General features: G+C 37.5%; 1 protein-coding gene across 2 annotated transcripts in view; it reads right to left on the reverse strand.

The window, feature by feature from the left end:
- The window catches only part of LOC103235005 (glycine N-acyltransferase-like protein 1), a 53,765-nt gene that overhangs the window by 25,308 nt on the left and 10,893 nt on the right, over positions 1 to 17,564 (reverse strand). Inside the window, exon 2 of one of the 2 annotated variants that reach the window (XM_073016075.1) lies at positions 13,142 to 13,264. The exons of the other annotated variant lie outside the window; for it this stretch is intronic. The gene's annotated coding sequence lies outside the window, so the exon portion shown is untranslated. The remainder of the gene's footprint in view (positions 1 to 13,141; positions 13,265 to 17,564) is intronic. 2 annotated transcript variants of the gene reach the window in all.

Below are 17,564 nucleotides of genomic sequence, written 5' to 3' on the forward strand. Positions count from 1 at the left end.
AAAAAAAAGGAAATGAAATCAGTACAGGCACACCTCATTTTACTGCACTTCACTTTACTGAACTTCACAGGTACTGTAGTTTCACAAAGAGAAGGTTTGTGTCAACCCTACATCAAGCAAGTCTACTGGCACCATTTTTCCAGCAAATGTGCTCCCTTCCTGTCTGTGTTACCTTTTGGTCATTCTCACAATATTCAGACTTTTTCTGTGTTATTTTGTCTGTTAAGGGGATCTGTGATCAGTGATTTTTAATGGTACTATTTTAGCTATTCTGGAGCACCACAAACTGCACCCATATAACACAGCAAACTTAATTGATAACTGTTGTGTGTGTTCTGACTGCTTCATCGACTGACAGTTCCCAGACTCTCTCCCTCTCCTCCAGCCTCCCTATTCCATGAGACACAACAACATTTAAATTACTCCAGTTATTAGCTATACAATGTTCTATAATTATTCAAGTGAAGGGAAGAGTCACCAGTCTTTCATTTTAAACAAAAAACTAAAAATGATTAAGCATAGTAAGGAAAACATGTCAAAAGCCAAGACAATCCAAAAGCTAAGTATTGTGCACCAGTTAGCCAGATTGTGAATGGAAGGAAAAATCTTTGAAGGAAATTAAAAGTGCTAATCCAGTGAATAAATAAACGATAAGAAAGCAAAATAGCCTTATTGCTGTTTTGGAGCAACTTTTAGTGCTCTGGATAGAAAATTAAACTAGCCAAAACATTCATAAACCAAAACTTAATCCCTAGCAACACTCTAACTCTTTTGAATTATTTGAAGGCTAAGAGAGGTGAGGACACTGCAGAAAAAAAGTTGGAAGCTAGCAGAGGTTGGTTCATGAGGTTTAAGGAAAGAAGCCATTTTCTTTTTCTTTCTTTTTTTTTTTTTTCTTTTGGACAGTTTCACTGGGTTTCTCAGGCTGGAATGCAGTGGTGCGGCAATCAAGGCTCACTGCAACCTCCGACTCCTGGTCTCAAGGGATTGTCCTCCCTCAGCCTCCTGATTAGCTGGGATTGCAGGCGCCCACTACCACACCTGGCTGATCTCTCTCTCTCTCTTTCTCTCTCTTTCTCTCTTTCTTTTTCTTTCTTTCTTTCTTTCTTTCTTTCTTTCTTTCTTTCTTTCTTTCTTTCTTTCTTTCTTTCTTTCTTTCTTTCTTTCTTTCTTTTTCTTTCTCTTTCTTTCTTTCTTTCTCTTCCTTCCTTCCTTCCTTCCTTCCTTCCTTCCTTCCTTCCTTCCTTCCTTCCTTCCTTCCTTCCCTTCTCTCTCTCTCTCTCTCTCTCTTTCTTTCTTTCTTTCTCTCTTTTGTATTTTTAGTAGAGACGGGGTGTCACCACGTTGTCAAGACTGTTCTCAAATTCCTGACCTCAGGTGATCCACCAACCTCAACCTCCCAAAGTGCTGGAGTTACAGGCATGAGCCACCGTACCTGGCCCATTTTCATGACATAAAAGTGCAAAAGGTTGGGAGGCACGGTGAGTGAATCAGGAGGTCAGGAGATTCAGACCATCCTGGCTAATAAAGTGAAACCTCGTCTCTACTAAAAATACCAAAAAAAAAAAAAAAAAAAAAAAAAGCCAGGCGTGGTGACTGGTGCCTGTAGTCCCAGCTACTCTGGAGGCTGAGGCAGGAGAATGGCATGAACCTGGGAGGTGGAGCTTGTGGTGAGCCGAGATCACGCCATTGCACTCCAGCCTACGCCACTCCGTCTCAAAAAATTAAAAAATAAAAGGTACAAAGGGAGGCAGCAAGTGCTGATGTAGAAACTGGAGAACTGGAGCAGGTTATCCACAAGATCTAGCTAAGATACTTAATGAAGGTGGCTACACAAAACAAGTTTCCCATGTCCCCATGTAGATGACACAGGTTTCCATTGGAAGAAGATGCCATCTAGGACTTTCACAGCTAGAAAGGGGAAGTCAACGCATAACCTCAAAGCTGCAAAGGAAACGTTGACTTTCTCATTAGGCATTTATCCAGCTGGTGACTTTAAGTTGAAGCCAATGCTCAGTTGCCATTCCAAAAATCCAGGGGCCCTAAGAATTATGCTAAATATCCTTTGCCTATGCTCTATAAATGGAAGAACAAAGCCTAGATTCAGCACTATCTGTTACAGCATGGTTTACTGAATATTTTAAGCCTACCAGTGAGACCAAGTGCTCAGGAAAAAAATATTCTTTTAAAAATATTACTGCTCATTGACAATGCACCTATTCATTCAAGTGCTGTGATGGAGATGTACACGGACATTAATTTTTTTTCGTGCTTGCTAACATACATTCATTCTGCAGCTCATAGATCAAGGAGTAATTTCAACTTTCCATGTCTTATTATTTAAGAAATACATTCTGGAGGGCTACAGCTGCAATACATTGTGATTCCTCTGATGGATCAGGGAAAAGTAAATTGAAAACTTCTTGGAAGGATTTTCCATTTCATATGACATTAAAACATTCACGATTCATGGGAAGAGATCAAGCTGTCAACATCCACAGGAATTTGGAAGAAGGTGATTCCAATACTTGCAGATAACTTTGAAGCGTTCAAGATTTAAATGGAGAAAGTAACTGCAGATGTGGTGGAAATAACAAGAGAACTAAAATTAGAGGTAGAGCCTGAGGATCTGACTGAACTGCTGCAATCTCATGATAAAACCTGAATGGATAAGAAATTATTTCTTGTGGATGAGCAAAGAAAGTGGCCTCTTAAGATAGAAACTACTCCTGATGAAGATTCTGTGAACATTGCTGAAATGGTAACAAAGGATTTCTAACATTACATCAACCTAGTTGATAAAGCAGTAGCAGAGGTTGAAAAGATTGATTCCAATTTTGAATGAAATTTTACGTGGGTAAAATGCTACCAAACAGCATTACATACTACAGACAAATCTTTTGTGAAAGGAAGAGTCAATCAATGCAGCAAACTTATTTGTTGTCTTGTTTTAAGAACTCGCCTTAGCTACCTTAACCTTCAGCAAGTCCCACCCTGGTCAGCAGCCATCAACATTGAAATAAGACCTTGCACCAGCCAAAAGATTATGATTCTTTGAAAGCTCAGATTATCTTAGGCATTATATAACAATAAAGTATTCATAATTAAGATAGGTACTTGTTAAAGACATAATGCAATTTGACACCTAATAGACTAGTGTATAGTGTGAACGTAACTTTTATATGCACTGGGAAACCATAAACTTTGTGTGACTTGCTTTAATGAAATATTCATTTTATTGCAGTGGTCTGGAACTGAACCCTCCATATCTCTGAGGTAGGCCTGTATGTTAAACAGATATCTGCACTTCCATGTACATTGTAGAATTATTCACAATAGCCAAGACATAGAATCAACCTAAGTGTCTATCAACAGATTTATAAACATTAAAAATGTGGTACATATGCACAATAGAATACTATTCAGCTTTTAAAAAGAAGGAAATTCGATCATTTGAAAGCACATAGATGAACTTGGAATACATTAGGTTAAGTAAAATAAACCAGGCACAGAAAGACGAATACCACTTTATGTAACTTACATGTGAAATCTGAAAAAGTGATATTCATAGAAGCAGAGAGTATAATGGTGTTTATCAGACATTGGAGGAGGTGGTAGGGATTGGGGAGATGGTCACAGGATACAAAATTCCAGTTAAATAGTTGGAGCAGTCCAATAAATCTATTTTACAGCATGGTGACTATATTTCAAAATGCTCTTTTCTGAAAATTGTTATGAGAATACATCTTAAGTGTTCTCACCCAAACATTAAAAGTATATAAGATAGTGCATATATTAATTAGCTCTACTGTGCCATTTTACAATGTATACATATTTTAAAACATCATGTACTCAATAAATATATACAATTTTCATTGGGAAATAATTAATGATTTAAAAATATATTCACTAAGAAAAAAAGAAGGAAATAGCTTTGTTTCAGTCCCAGTTTTGAAAAGCAAAAATTAAATATTCATTTCCTTTTCTCCTGGCCATCATTTTTTAAAAGGTGTCAGTACCCACCCAAACGTATGATACTGCCAGTTAATACTACAATCATCCCACAGTATCCTGGAGGAATTGGTTCTGGGATCTCCAATGATACTAAAATCCACTCATACTCAAGTCCTGCATTTGGCTCTCTGGAACCTGCAGATAGGAAAAGTCAGCCTTCTGTGTACACAGGTTTTGAATCCTGCAAATACTGTATTTTCAATCTGCACTTGTTGCAGATGCGGAACCTACCGATATGGATTATTGACTGCATTTACTGAAAAAAATCCAACCATAAGTGGACCCATGCAGTTCACACCTGTGTTGTTCAAGGGTCAATTGTATTTTTCAGGATATTTAATAATTAGACATATATTCATATAACCCAAATCCTTCAAGCAATCTTGGGATCAGTATAATTGTCTATACTTTAGAGATAAAGGCACTGTTAGTTAGATGAATTCATCCAAAGTCACACAGGTGGTTAAATGGCAGTGGTAAAACTATGTTTGAATAAATGACTAAATGATTCTTGATTACATGTGCAAATCAAAGGAACATCAAATAAATGAGTACCAAATGTATTGCTATCATATAGAGATACTTTACTCATTTGCATTGTTGGTTACAAGCAGTTCTCTGGCTGCCTTAGGCAAAAAGGAATTCATTATTGAGGGAAGATCTTAGCACTCAGCTTGGGAACACAGCGCACTTGTTAAGGATTATATTGTGTTCCCTCAAAACTCACAGGTTGAAGACTTAACCCCCAATGTGACTGTGTTTGGAGACAGAGCCTTTAAGGAAGTAGTTAATGATTACAGAGGCTTCTAGATCAACAAGGAAACTGGCAGATGATATGGTCTCAGATAGCAGATGGCAATTAGAAGAGGAATATTTATCTGTACATCTCACTTGATGTCAAAGGTTCTGGGCCTTAGTCCTGGGTCAGTTATTTTCATCTTGTGTAATTTTGAGCAAGCTATTTTCCCTATCTCTATCTCTATTTCCTGCTCTACAAAATGTGGATAATAGTAATGATTACCTCATAGAGTTGTTGTGAGGACGAAACGAAACAATATACTAAGAAGTTAGAATGTACCTGGCATACTGTTAATTTCTCAATAAATGTAGGTCATTATTATTCAAAACCTATAGTCAGGCAACTTGAAGACATCATTGAATTTCTCTTAGTTACATTCTCAGTATCCTTTAATTGAATGCCCATAGCGGCTTTAAAAGTCTTCCCTGGTAAATAACAAATTCTTCTTCCTGAAGCATGAGGAAAAAGTGGAGATGAAATTGGACATCTAATAGGCCCTGGTGCAGAATTTGTTATTCAGAAACATACGATCTCATGGGAAGAGAGTTAAGGGAACTGAGTTTAGAAGGAGTGAGCCTATGAAAGTTCTGTCAAAAGTAAGCACGTTCATAAATAGAGAGAGTTGTTTGGTTTTACAGTAATGAAAATATTATAATACAGACTTCAAGCAAAATAGTTACCGATTTACATATTATTTCCATTCAAAGAATTAAGATTATTGATACTTCTAGTGGATCAATCCAGAAACTTAGATATCAACCTTCTCACTCTTTCTCAATGACCAAATTGTGTAAACTCTGCTTTTGAATTATCTCAAATATATGGATCTCTTCTCATCTCAATAGGCTATTATGCTAGCTCAGGTGTCCATCATCTCTTGTGTGTATCCCACTAACAGACATCCTCCTCCCGACCATGTTTTTCCAGTCCTAACTTTCCAGTGGCTTGCCATCTCCCCTGTGATGATTTAGAAACTTTTTAACATAACTTACAAACCTTTTCCCACCTGTCACCCACTTATTTCTGTAGTTCTACAGAAGTGAGGAAGATACATCCAGGAACCATACAATAGTAATTGTGTCCCCCACATGTCTGGAGTTTCTGGCAGTGTCCAAATGTTATGTAATACAGTTCTCTGGAAGAAGGCCAACTCAATTGTGTATCATTTTTTGGTTCTTTAAAAATTATTTTAAATAATTTTTGTGGGTACAGAGTAGGTGTATATATTGATGCAAAAATCCTCAACAAAATACTAGGAAATTCAAGAATACATTAGAAAGATTATTCATCATGACCAAGTGGGATGTATCCCTGTGATGCAATGATAGTTCAAAATATGCAAAACAATCAGTGCAATATACCATATCAAAAGAATGAAAGATAAAAAACATACAATCATCTCAATGGATGTGGAAAAAACATTTGATAAGATTCAACAGTCCTTCATAATAAAACCTCTGAACAAACTAGAAAGGAAGAAACATACCTCAACAGAATAAAAGACATATATGACAAACCCACAGCTAGTATCACACTGAATGGATAAAAGCTGAAAGCCTTTTTTCCACGATCTGGAACACAACAAGGATGCCCACTTTTACCAGTGTTTGCTAATATTTTTATGAGGACTTTTGCATCAATATTCATCAGAGATATTGGACTGTAGTTTTCTGTGTTTTGATGTGTCACTGGTTTTGGTATCAGGATAATTCTTGCCTCATAGAATGAGTTTGGAAGTATTCCCTTCTCTATTATTATTTTTTCTTACTTTTTCCCATTTTTCTGTTGGAATTCTCTATCTTTTTAAATATACTTTAAGTTCTGCAATACATGTGCAGAACGTGCAAGTTTGTTACATAGGTATAAATGAGCCACAGTGGTTTGCTGCACCCATCAACCTGTCATCTACATTAGGTATGTCTCCTAATATTATCTCTCCCCAAGCTCTTCACCTGCTGACATGCCCCAGAGTGTATGATGTTCCCCTCGCTGTGTCCATTTGATTTGTTCTCATTGTTCAACTCCCACTTATGAGTGAGAACATGGGGTGTTTGGTTTTCTGTTTCTGTGTTAGTTTGCTGCCTTCTCCTCTATTTTTCAGAACAGTTTGAGTAGGATTGATATTCTTCTTTAAATGTTAGTAGAATTCAGGAGTGAAGCTATCAGGTCCTAGGCTTTTCCTTACTGACAGACTTTACTATAGCTTCAATCTCGTTACTTGCTCTTGGTCAGTTTAGGTTTTGGATTTCTTCCTGGTTCAATCTTAGTAGGTTATATGTGTCTAGGAATTTGTCCATTTCTTTTAGATTTTCCAATTTATTGGTATATAGGCTGGGCACGGTGGCTCATGCCTGTAATCCTAGGACTTTGGGAGGCCAAGACAGGTGGATTGACTGACCTCAGCAGTTCAAGACCAGCCTGGGCAACACTGTGAAACCCCGTCTTTACTAAAATACAAAAAGAAAAAAAATTAGCCAGATGTGGCGGCGTGTGCCTGTAGTCCCAGCTACTCAGGAGGCTGAGGCAGGAGGATTCCTATAACCCGATAGGCGGAGGTTGCAGTGAGCCGAGATCATAACACTTTGCTCAAGCTTGGGAGACGGAGTGAGACTCTGTCTCTAAAGAAAAAATAAATTCCAATTTATTGGTATATGATTGCTCATGGTAACCACTAATAATCCTTTGAATTTCTGCAGTATCAGTTATAATGTCTCCTGTTTTATTTCTAAATGTATTTTTTGGGGTCTTCTCTCTTTTTCTTAGTCTGGCTCAAAGTTTGTCAATTTTGTTTAACATTTCAAAAGACCCTGCTTTTATTTCCTTAATCTTTCATACTTTTTTTCCATTTCGATTTCATTTATTTCTGCTCTGATCTTTATTATGTCTTTTGCTCTACAAATTTTGGGTTTGGTTTGGTCTTCCTTTTCTAATTCTTTAAGATGCACTGTTAAATTGTTTATTTGAAGTTTCTCTTCTTTCTTGATGTAGGCATTTATAGCTATAAACTTTCCTCTTAGTACTAATTTTGCTGTGTCTCCTAGGTTTTTGTATGTTGTATTTCCATTATCATTTCTTTCAAGAAATTTTTCAATTTACTTCTTAATTCCTGCATTAACCCTCTGGTCATTCAGGAGCATATTGTTTAATTTTTATGTATTTATATAGTGTATAGTTTACAAAATACCTGTTATTAATTACTTCTATTTGTTGATTGATTTTTTTTTGTGATGGAGTCCTGTACTGTCACTCAGGCTAGAGTGCAGTGGCGTGATCTCAGCTTACCACAACCTCCACCTCCCAGATTCAAGTGATTCTCATGCCTCAGCTTCCCAAGTAGCTGGGATTACAGGTGCATGACACCATGCATGGCTAACTTTTTTGTATTTTTGGTAGAGACGAGGTCTCACCATGTTGGCAAGGCTGCTCTTTAACTCCTGACTTGAAGTGATCTGCCCACCTCAGCCTCCCAAAGTGCTGGGATTACAGGTGTGAGTGACTGTGCCTGACCCTGATTAATTTCTAGTTTTAATCCATTGTGATCAGAGAAGATTCCGATATTATTTCAATTTTTTGAATACTTTGAATTGTTTTGTGACCTAACATATGATCTATCATTGAGAATGATCCATGTTCTGAGGATACGAATGTGTTTTCTGAAGCTCTTGGATAAAATGTTCTGTAGATATCTATTAGATTTATTTGGTCTACAGTGCAGATTAAGTCTGATGTTTCTTCGTTGATTTTTTGTCTGAAAGATCCGTCCAATGCTGAAAGTGGGGTCTTGGAATCTCCGGCTATTATTGTATTTGGGTCTATCTCTCTCTTTAGCTTTAACAATATTTTCTTTACATATCTGGGTGCTCCAGTTGGGGGTGCATATAAATTTTTATATTCTCCTGCTAAATTGACCCCATTACCATTGTATAGTAACCTTATTTGTCTCTTTTTATAGTTTTTGTCTTCAGATCTATTTTTTCTCATATAAGTATAGTGACTCCTGCTTTTCTTTAGTTTCTATTGTCACGGAATATCTTTTTCCTTCCCTTTATTTTCAGTCTATGTGAGTCTGTATAGGTGAAGTGTGTTTCTTAGAGGCAATAGATCAAAAGGTCTTGTTTTTTAATCCATTCAGACACTCTTATGTGTTTTGATTGGAGGGTCTAGTCCATTTACATTCAATGTTATTATTAATAAGTAAGGACTTACTCCTGCCATTTTGTTATTTGTTTGCTGGTTCTGAACTCCTCTTCCTTCTTTTTCTCCTTCCTGCCTTCCTTTAGCGAAAGTGATTTCTCTCTGGTGATAAAATTTGGTTTCTTTCTTTTAATTTTTTGGGTGTCCATTGTATGTTTTTGGGTTTGAATTTACCATGAAGTTTGCAAATACCATCTTATAACCCATTATTTAAATGTGATAACAAAACTATTTGCATAAACAAACAAGCACAAAGCAAACTGATAAAACTCAATGCCTTAATTTTGTCTCCCCACTTTTTAGCTTTTTGTTATTTCTTTTTTTTTTTTTTTTTTTTTGAGGCGGAGTCTCGCTCTGTGGCCCAGGCTGGAGTGCAGTGGCCGGATCTCAGCTCACTGCAAGCTCCGCCTCCCGGATTTACGCCATTCTCCTGCCTCAGCCTCCCGAGTAGCTGGGACTACAGGCGCCCGCCACCTCGCCCGGCTAGTTTTTTGTATTTTTTAGTAGAGACGGGGTTTCACTGTGTTAGCCAGGATGGTCTCGATCTCCTGACCTCGTGATCCGCCCGTCTCGGCCTCCCAAAGTGCTGGGATTACAGGCTTGAGCCACCGCGCCCGGCCTGCTTTTTGTTATTTCTATTTACATCTTACTCTACTGACTATTTCTTGAAAAGCTGTTGCAGTTATTATTTTTGATTGGTTAAACATTTGGTGTTACTACTTAGGATAAAAGTAGTTTATACACCACAGTTATAGTGTTATAATATTCTGTCTTTTTCCGGGTACTGATTATGAACAATGTGTTTTAAAACTTCTGGTGATTACTTATTGTTCACTAATGTTCTTTTCTTACTGAATGTTCTGTTCTTTCTAATGTTCTTTTCTTTATTTGGCACTTCTTGTAGGACAGGTCTAATATTGATGAAATCCCTCCAGCTCTTGTCTGGGAAAGTATTCTTCCTTCATGTTTGAAGAATATTTTTGCCAGATAAAATATTCTATGGTAAAAGGTTTTTTTTTTCTTAAGTACTTTAAATGTGTCATGCCACTCTCTTCTACGTTTCCACTGAAAAAATCTGCTGTCAGATGTATTGGATCTTCATTGTATGTTATTTATTTCTTTTCTCTTGCTGCTTTTACATTTCTTTCTCCTTGACCTTTGGTAGTTTGATTTTAAATGCCTTGAGATAGTCTTTGGATTAAATCTGCTTGGTGTTCTATAAATGTCCTGTACTCAGATACTGGTATCTTTCTCTGGTATGGGGAAGTTCTCTGTTATTATTCCTTTAAATAAATTTTCTACCCCTATCTCTTTCCCTACCTTCTCTTTAAGGCCAACAATTCTTAAATTTGCCCTTTCGAGGCTATTTTCTATCTTCTGTGGATGTTCTTTGTTGTTTTTTTTTTTCCTTTTGTATCTTTTGACAGTGCATTTTTAAATATATATTCTTTAAGTTCTAGGGTACAAGTGCACAACGTGCAGGTTTGTTACGTATGTATACATGTGCCATGTTGGTGTGCTGCCGTCTTCAACTCGTCAGCACCCATCAAATCATCATTTACATCAGGTATAATTCCCAATGCCATCCATCCCCCCTCCCCCCTCCTCACAATAGGCCCCGGTGTATGATGATCCCCTTTCCATGTCCAAGTGATCTCATTGTTCATTTCCCACCTATGAGTGAGAACATGTGGTGTTTGGTTTTCTGTTCTTGCAATTATATCAAATAATATAACAATAATTAAAAAGGTAAAGAACTTATGACCAGCTTAATTAATGTAAGAGAAGAAACCCATGGATCAGATATTTGAAACAATCATTTGCAAATTAGTTAATACAGATGTTTGAATTTTTTATTCATTAAGGTTAAATAGTTAACAAATACGTGTTAAGTAACAGGCAAGGTGAAACATGTTTTGTCTTGTCTGGGGTCAAAGGCCTCAAAGTTAAACTACGTTCTGTAGCTAGATGAAGCAAAGTTTAAACTAAGGCATCCTTTTGCAAGATCTCTGAAATTCGGGATGTTTGAATACTCAAGGAAGTTTTAGTAAATAGAACTGGATCTCTGACATGTGCCTATCCCCTGTTTGACTCTGCTGTTCTTGTAGTTGTCAAAAAAAAAAAAAAAAACCTAGTGTTTTTTCCCCCACCTCCAAGAGCTTTCTTTTCTCTGTTTATCACCTGTTAACTAAAATTGCGCATACTCTCGTGTTTTACTATTGTCTCCTCCTTTAAAATGTTAGTCAAGATTTTGGAAGTCTCAATTCAAGATCTACCATGCTATATCACTCCCTGCAAAAAAAAATTTGTGTTCCACTTGCCCTGAGAACTTTGTAGACTGGGCTGATACATGAGAACAACTCCCATACCTATCAGCTGCCACATCTTTGTCCAGAATACCTCTCCTATCCATTCCCTGCTCCGTCCCTTTGCAGTGACCTTACTTCAGGGCCTCCTTCTCCTCATACTTAATATTACTTTTATAAACCCATCTAGGCCTCAGCTTCTGACATCTACCCAAGTAAAAGTTTTCTCTACCCATATTCTTACCATCGACATTTCTTTTCTGAATCAGTTAGCTGGTAAAATTCTGGGTAGACCCCTCTCCACACTCTTTTAAAAAATCGTTGTAAAGTACACATAACGCAAATCTTACTGTTTAATATTTAAGCGTACAACACAGCAGCATTATGTGCATTCACAACGCTCTACAAGCATCACCACTCTCCATTTCCAGAACGTTTTTGTCATCCTAAACCGAAACTGTATCTATTAAACCACAATTACTCATTCCCTCTCTCCCTAGCCCGTGGGTAGGGATATATATACAAAATAACTTCTATTTTACTTTATGTCTTTAGGAATTTGCCAATACTAGGTACTTCATATAAATGGAATCCTACAATGTTTATCCATTTGGGTCTGGCTTATTTCACTTAGCATAATGTTTTTGAGGTTCACCTATGTTGTATCATGTGTCAGAATTACATTCCATAACTGAAATAATTTTCCATTATATATGGGAAATGTTTAAAATCCACTGAAGAGAAACAATAAATTTATGAGTGACAGTAAGTAAATATCAGTAGCACACAGTCAGTGGACACTTGGAAGACTACAGAAAGGCAATTATAATGAATGTGAAAAAAAGCAAAATATATAATTTGTCCATGTCTACCCAAAGTATGTATGCACGTGGACAAGGTCTTGAAGGGAATAAGTAAACATGAATGGTGTTTTTGGGTGGTGAAAGTATGTGTGATTTCCTTCTTATTTCAGAATTTTCTTTTGTGCCATTGACATGTTTTTATCTTTAGGCAAGATTGAAAAAAACATGTAAGGTACTAGAACCATAAAGATGAGAATTATGAAGACAGAATAAATGCTCTTTTTCTTTTTTTTCCCAGCAGTCCCGTCAGCTATCAAGTTTCCCCTTTTTTAGGGGGAAGAAAAAAGCTCCCCATATACCACGATTCTTTACATGCCTAATCCTGTCATCCACAGCCATCAACAAAGAATGCAAGGCAGATTATTCCAAAGAGAATAGCAGTTGACACCCCATAGTGCCAAACCTGTTTTTAGACAAAAAAGACTTTACTGGAGAGCCCTCATTTTTAAACGTACTTCAATGCATTGTTGTTCAACTGGAATGTTCCACTCTAAGTTATCTTCAGTAAGATTTTGCCATTTCTGTAAGACTTTGCTGCCTCCCAGGCCTAATGTAGAAGCCAGAAGGAACTCAGTTTTCCAGAAATTAAGGATTCCATCTTTACATAAAATACTGGCTGTACTCTCAGGCTCTCTTGATTAACTTAGCCAATGATTTTTTTCCTACCTAGGCACACAAGAAAAATAAAACACTGGGGTAAAATACAAAAATCCCTGTGAATTTTCAAAAGTCAAATTTTATAACTCCTGCAATATTACTGCTTACTACCAGTTCCTTTCTGACCCAGTGAGATGTAAACGGCATCTAACTGGATCCAAGCCAGTTAATTCCCAGATCAAATGCATTCCCAGACCCAGTCTATTTTCTGTTGTGACTCCAAACCCAGTTTGGATCAGAAATTTGCCCAAAGAAACTCAACTGAAAACACAAATGCATGGAGCTCCAAAACGTGAGATTAAGCTTACCTATGATTCTCAGCTGCTCTGAGAGATCAATGGACACAAAGTGGATCCTGCAGGTACCTTCCGTGTTTACTCAGTGCTCCTGGGAATACTAGAAGATACTTCAGATCCTGCTTCTGACACAATCTGATAAAATAAAAACTTCAGCTGAATTAAATTTAAAGGAATTTAATTGAGCAATGAACAATTTGTGTATCCAGCAGCTTTCAGAATCACAGCAGATTCACAGAGTCTCTGGGGGTGGCTCGTGTCAAAACGAACTTATAGACAGAAAAAGGTAAAGTGACGTAGAGCAACTGCAAATGAGGTACAGACACAGTGAGATTGGTGACAATTGGGCATTTGCCTAATTTGAATACAGTTTGGACATTCAGCAGTCTACGAGTGGCAGAAGTATGGCTGCTGGGATTGGCTAACACTCAAGTATTGTCACAGGTGTACACTACTAAATTAGGTTTTCAATTTTGTCTGACTATTAAGGTAGGTTACAGTTCCCCCACAAGGACTCAAATGAAGAAGTACAGAGTCCCACTGAGGCCATAGTTAGTTTGCTTTAACACCTTCTGGCAAAATTCATTGAAAGGATTGTTTATACATGCTATCTCCAATACCCCTCCTAATCTTATCTAATTGGGATTTTGCTGCTACCATTCCACTGAAACACTTTTTAAAGCCATCAGTGATCTCTATGTTATTAATTCCAATATCATTTATTGTTTCTTATCTTAATAGCTCATCCTTCAATGAACTTTCTTCACTTGGTTTCCAAGAAAACACAGTCTCTTCATTTTCCTTTTACTTCACTGGTTACTTCTTAGTCTACTCTGTGGACCCTTATTTTCTCCCCAATTTCTTAATTTTGGATCACATCAGAGTTCAATAATTGGCCCTCATTTGTATCCACACTTACTCCCTGATGATCCATTCTGGTCCCATGGCTTTTAATATAAATCTACCTGCCAATGATTAATACATTTGTATTATTACTCAAACTCTTTTCCAAACTCAAGACATATGTATCTAATGGCCTGTTTGACATCTCCTGGATTCCATCCAATAGCCATCTCAAACTCATTATGTCTCAGATCGAACTCTTTATCCACCCTCTCCACCCAGACTACTTCACCTATAGTCTTTCTCAATTTAGTTGATGGCAACTCCATTTTTTCACCTTTTCAAATAAATATTCTTGGAGTTATTCTTAAGTATCTTTTCCCCTCCCACTTTACATTCCTATCCATTATGACATCCTGCTAATTCTGGTTGGGAGAAAATTCTTCACGGCCTCTCACATTTCTGCGTATCTTATGAGCAGAGACTTTGACAGCCTTTGCTCCTGACTATCTTTTCAAGGATGTTTGTAAAGAGGACAGCTTGGAAGCTAAGAGATATTGCTTTCTTCTGAAGCAGAGGGCAGGTTTGCTTACTGTTAAGTATAAAAAAAGATAATGTCTCCCTCTGGAGCAAAGTTCAGATAGGTCTGCTTGCAGTTCATTATAAAACATCCAGGTTCCCTAAATTCAGGGTTCCTTGGCTGCAACACACAACTATTGCATTTGCAACATTAAACTGCCTTTCTGTATTTCCTCTGAAGGACTTGTGGAGGAATGATGACTGATACAAACACAAAAATCATTCTGCCTGTTGAATGAGCCATAAAATACTGTCTTTGATCCAGGAGGCTTGTGTCATCTGGCAGCATTTTATGAAACTGCTCCCCAAGTAGGGAAAGGTTTCAGATACTTTACAGTTCCTGGCAGTCTTTTCTGGATGGAGAATGTCTTTAGTCTTTTCTCAATGGAAAACCCAGGATGCTCCTATTATTTTTTTATTTTTTATTTTTTATTATACTTTAAGTCTTAGGGTACATGTGCACAATGTGCAGCTTTGTTACATATGTATACATGTGCCATGTTGGTGTGCTGCACCCATTAACTCGTCATTTATATTAGGCATATATCCTAATGCTATCCCTCCCCCCTCCCCCCTCCCCACAATAGGCCCCAGTGTGTGATGTTCCCCTTCCCAAGTCCAAGTGATCTCATTGTTAAATTCCCACCTATGAGTGAGAACATGTGGTGTTTGGTTTTCTGTTCTTGTGATAGTTTGCTGAGAATGATGGTTTCCAGCTACATCCATGTCCTTACAAAGGACACGAACTCATCCTTTTTTACGGCTGCATAGTATTCCATGGTGTATATGTGCCACATTTTCTTAATCCAGTCTGTCACTGATGGACATTTGGGTTGATTCCAAGTCTTTGCTATTGTGAATAGTGCTGTAATAAACATACGTGTGCATGTGTCTTTATAGCAGCATGATTTATAATCCTTTGGGTATATACCCAGTAATGGGATGGCTGGGTCAAATGGTATTTCTAGTTCTAGATACTTGAGGAATCGCCACACTGTTTTCCACAATGGTTGAACTAGTTTACAGTCCCACCAACAGTGTAAAAGTGTTCCTATTTCTCCACATCCTCTCCAGCACCTGTTGTTTCCTGATTTTTTTAATGACTGCCATTCTAACTGGTGTGAGATGGTATCTCATTGTGGTTTTGATTTGCATTTCTCTGATGGTGAGTGATGATGAGCATTTTTTCATGTGTCTGTTGGCTGTATGAATATCTTCTTTTGAGAAGTGTCTGTTCACATCCTTTGCCCACTTTTTGATGGGGTTGTTTGTTTTTTTCTTGTAAATTTGATTGAGTTCATTGTAGGTTCTGGATATTAACCCTTTGTCAGATGAGTAGATTGCAAAAATTTTCTCCCATTCTGTCGATTGCCTGTTCACTCTGATGGTAGTTTCTTTTGCTGTGCAGTAGCTCTTTAGTTTAATTAGATCCCATTTGTCAATTTTGGCTTTTGTTGCTGCTGCTTTTGGTGTTTTAGACATGAAGTCCTTGCCCATGCCTGTGTCCTGAATGGTATTACCTAGGTTTTCTTCTAGGGTTTTTCTGGTATTAGGTCTAACATTTAAGTCTCTAATCCATCTTGAATTAATTTTCATATAAGGAGTAAGGAAAGGATCCAGTTTCAGCTTTCTACTTATGGCTAGCCAATGTTCCCAGCACTATTTATTAAATAGGAAATCCTTTCCCCATTTCTTGTTTTTTTGTTAGGTTTGTCAAAGATCAGATGGCTGTAGATGTGTGGTATTATTTCTGAGGGCTCTGTTCTGTTCCATTGGTCTATAGTATGCTCCTTTTAAAACAAAAGCAAGATTTTGTCATTCCTTTGTGCAACTCCTGCAGTAACTCCCAATCTCACTCAGTGAAAGACATACAAATTCCTTGTAACAGCCCTCTAAGTTCTCCATGACTTAGACTCCAGTCACCTCCCTGACATCCCTCCAGTCATATCCCTGACCTCACTCTCTTTGGCCTCTCTGCTTCAGGCACTTTGTTGTCCTTTTTCTTCTGCCTGCATTCTGTTTTATCATTAAACATATAGAAAACTCTATTACCTTCTTTAAGTCTTCACCTAAAAGCCACCTGCTCAATGAGGCCTCCTTTGGCCATCCTATCAAAAATTACAGCTCCTTCCCTAGTCTCTCTGCAATGCTCCTGTGCCCCATTGTCATTATCTGCCTCTTTTTGTTTTTTTGACAGGGTCTCACTCTGTCACTCAGGCTGGAGTGCAGTGGCTAGATCAAGACTCACTGCAGCCTTGACTATTCAGGCTCAAGTAATCCTCCAAACTGGGTCTCCTGAGTAGCTGGGACTACAGGCATGAATCACTGTGCCTGGCTAATGGTTTTCTTTGAATTTTATAGAGATTAGGGGGTCTTTGTTTTTCAGACTGGTCTCAAACTCCTTGTTAAAATTTTATAACCTTCTGTGCCAAACTCTGACACCTCAAAATAGCAGAGACAAATATAAAACTCAGACAAAAATGTATGCGAACAATTCTGAAGACATTTCCATTTTTATTTTACAATAATTTTAATGCTAGCTTGTTAAAGATTTACTTAAGTAACATAAATGTGAAAAATACTTTGGATTTATTTACCTAATCTATGAGTGCTCTTTTATGTATAAGCCAATTTGGTAGTCACAAGACATAATGTAATACATGTGGATACACATAAACACATCTAGACATACATACACACAATTGTCCAATAGGTTTTACCTTGGAACTCTAGTTATAGCAACACAAGCTCACCAGTCTGCAAACACGTTTACATGGCTGATCTTTCTTAGCCTTGATAGGTAAACCAGTGAAGGTTGCGAACCAGAATTTTTGATGAAGCAGTTTCCGTGGCAGTTTAATTTTTAAAGGCCAAACCTCCCCAGACTCCAGAGAACACTGGGGTTAAACAGCACCACAGGAGAACATCATATACTAACCTGGACCAACAACAGTACAAAAGCCTGGATACATGGAATTCCAACCCACTTACCATTCAACAGCAAATAGCAGAT

The sequence above is a fragment of the Chlorocebus sabaeus genome, chromosome 1 (genome assembly GCF_047675955.1).
Source record: "Chlorocebus sabaeus isolate Y175 chromosome 1, mChlSab1.0.hap1, whole genome shotgun sequence".
Classification (NCBI taxonomy): Eukaryota; Metazoa; Chordata; class Mammalia; order Primates; family Cercopithecidae; genus Chlorocebus; species Chlorocebus sabaeus.